This window comes from Hydra vulgaris, chromosome 01, assembly GCF_038396675.1.
Source record: "Hydra vulgaris chromosome 01, alternate assembly HydraT2T_AEP".
NCBI lineage: Eukaryota > Metazoa > Cnidaria > Hydrozoa > Anthoathecata > Hydridae > Hydra > Hydra vulgaris.
This window is the reverse complement of record NC_088920.1, coordinates 3,596,110-3,599,377: the sequence shown is the minus strand read 5'-3', so window position 1 is coordinate 3,599,377 and position 3,268 is coordinate 3,596,110. Positions and strand designations below refer to the sequence as shown.

General features: G+C 26.2%; 1 long non-coding RNA gene across 1 annotated transcript; it reads right to left on the bottom strand.

The window, feature by feature from the left end:
- Positions 1-277: 277 nt before the first annotated feature.
- On the bottom strand, positions 278-3,034 carry LOC136075027 (uncharacterized). The gene is made up of 2 exons (XR_010635640.1): positions 782-3,034; positions 278-457 (listed from the first exon to the last, which is right to left on the bottom strand). It is a non-coding gene; the product is annotated as an uncharacterized LOC136075027 (long non-coding RNA).
- Positions 3,035-3,268: the final 234 nt, after the last annotated feature.

Genomic DNA, 3,268 nt, shown 5'->3' with positions numbered 1-3,268 from the left:
GGTATAAAAGTAGTCAATACTAGACAAATGAAAGTCCGAATGCTTCTATGATAATTTTAAAAATTCTTTTAATTTAAAAATTACTTAAATAGTAATTTAAAATTAATCATCGAAGCTTTCAGAGAGGCTTAACTTAATCTGGTATTTGCTACTATATCCCATTCGGTATTCAAAACGTGTAGCATTTTTGATCTTTTACATGTGATGTTTTCCACCTATAACCTATGTGGGATTTACCTTAAACTATTATGACGAAATTTTATAAAATTAAAAAACGTGTTGCAAAATGAATTTATTTAAAAATAAATGCTATTAATCAATACATCCAAAACGAATATTAAAAATATTATTTTTTCTTTTGCGATTTACACGCCGTTTTTTGTCAATTGAATTAATTAAATCGCTTCGGCTTATATATATCGTTTTTTAGTATATTCTAACTTTCTTCAAACATTTTCTAAAAAAAAAAAAAAATATAAATACAAATATATATAAATATAAATATAAATATAAATATAAATATATATATATATATATATATATATATATATATATATATAAATATAAATATATATATATATATATATATAGAGAGAGAGAGAGAGAGAGAGAGAGAGAGAAAGAGAGAAAGTGAGAGAGAGAGAGAGAGAGAGAGAGAATGAGAGAGAGAGCAATTTTAATAAGGAACCTTATTAGTCGAGCAATTTTAATTATTAGCCAGTTTGAAGTCATTAATGACTACAATATTTCACAAATAATTATTTCCTAATTTATTACTTACAATGACTAACGTTTATGCGTAATTGAACACATATTATGCGTAATGATCTTGAACCCATGAGGAGAATCCTGAAAAAAAGTGATCAATAAGGAAAAGTAGTTAAACAAAAAAACGAAAACAAAAATGTAAAAACCTACTTTTTCAATGATGTAGACTTCTATAATAACAGGCCTTGACATCGCGCAAAATGCCGTAAAAACTGAAGGCCGATTAAACTTTCACTTTTACTTATATTGATATATTTTTATATTAGGTAGGGTGTAATGGCAGCCTATGTTTTCTAATAATAATCTCTAGTAAAAACGGAAATATAAAAAGAAAACCAAAAAATTGTTAAAAGATAATCATATTTTTCGTATTTCAAATTTCATTAAGAATATTTATGTAATATTAAATAGTATCAATAACAAGCAGAACCATAACAAAGTATATATCTATATATTAGAAAGATAACTGTATTTTTAATTTTTTTTGCTAAAAATGGTAACAATAAAAATCACCAACAATAAAAAACACCAATAAAAGTTGATTCAAGCAAAAAAAAAGTTTTATCAATATATCTCAACAGGGTTAAAGTCCTTATACTTGGCAACTTGTAGTCAATACACATACAATCATATAAACTTCGTCGCATAGCAAAATACTCATATGCTCTACATATAATATCTGAAGTATATAAAACTTCACCAACATTAACTTTTCTCATAGCATTAAGGTGTTCGAATAGAATATTTGATTGAAGCGAACTTTCTTTATTTTTTAAAAATTTAACTGCTTCAAATAAAGCTGATTTTGTTTTTATTAACTTTAATTTGTTTACAGCTAAATATGAAATATTACAAATTGTGCCATTATGGTTAGCTACAAATGAATAATCATTGAAAATTACTAAAATAAATAATGAAACACCAAGTTTGTACATTTTTGATTGTATGTGTAAACTTTTTTTATTAAGCTGGAAAACAATAACATCGTTATTATCACTTAACAAAGATTGAATATCGTCAAATATAATTTCATCCTCTTTTAGAAAATCATTTAACTCATCTGGTAAAATGCTTCGAAAACCGCTTGAAGTTACATTTTTTCTAACTTTACTTGCTGGTGTGGCTAAACAACTAGGCGGAATATTTTAAAAACAGATGGTGGGTTTAAAGGTCGTTGCTTCCCATATTTGCTTTCAAAAGGTACTTCATTTGGCCAATGCAGTTGACATAATGCTGTATAGTCTGTAACAATAAAACCAGTTCTTGGGATAGCTTCACTACATCTTTTTCTCTCCTCTAGATTCTTCGGGAATTTATAAATTAATATTTTTGTCGTAGTTGAGTATTGATATTTTTGTTGTAGTTGTAATTGATATTGTAGTTGTATAAATTGATATTTTTGTTGTAGTTGAGATAGTTCGACTTGCAAAGAGATACACAGCATTTTAAAGGCATTTTTAAGGCATTTTAATTATTAAAAAAACTTATCGTTAGTTTGACAATATTATTACCTTACAAAGTTAACGCCTTGAACCTTACATCAACATCAAGACAATAACAACGTTATTGTCTTGATGTTGGGCTATCTAATTTATAAACCAATCACATTTTAAAGATTTATTAAAAAAGCGCGAACACAAACTTTCATCTAATGTTAAAAGATGAAAATGTTAACACAGTATTAGGAATTGGCCTTCAGTTTAACAACTTTGTTGCGCGATGTCAAGGCCTGTTATTATAGAAGGCCGCAGTCACACATAATATAATATTCTGAAACTAATAAACAAACATCTAAATTTCTATAAGTAAATTTATTCTTTGACCATTGCCTTCATATCCTATCTTATTTTCATATCATAATCTATTATGGAATTATTTATATAACATATCACAACAATATTATTAAATTTGTGATGTTCAAATATCATATGAACATTCTCTAACATGTTCATATGATATTTGAATATAGTTCTTGAGTATATTATCTGCAAACAATTAACTGATGCAAGTTCTAATGTTGTCAAAAACCAAGCATGCATGCATGGGACACTGCAGTGTCCCACAAAGAAATGCAGGTTTGAAAGTCAAATTTTCTTTATTAAAAAAAAAAAAAAAAAAATAGGGAGGAGATAAGGAGGTTTCTGTAACTTTTTTTAGGCTCCAAAACTTTTAACTTTATATATAATAAGGTTCATAAAACTTAAGGGACTAACGAAGTACATTGAGGAACAAAAACAAGATATTTACTGAAACTTTTAAATTTTTAATCTGGAGTACCACAGTGTAATTGGAAATAAAGTCTTTGGGTCCAGTATTCAAAGTAATATGATCTAAAGTAATATATAAATTAAATAAAATGCTTTAAAATGCATGCAGTTATACATATAACTCCTGATAGTTAACTATATGTATAACTAGTTATACATAAAATTTATTATATAAACTTATTTTTTAAGGTTATGCTTGAACAAATTAGAACCAATTAATTCAAATTCAAGAT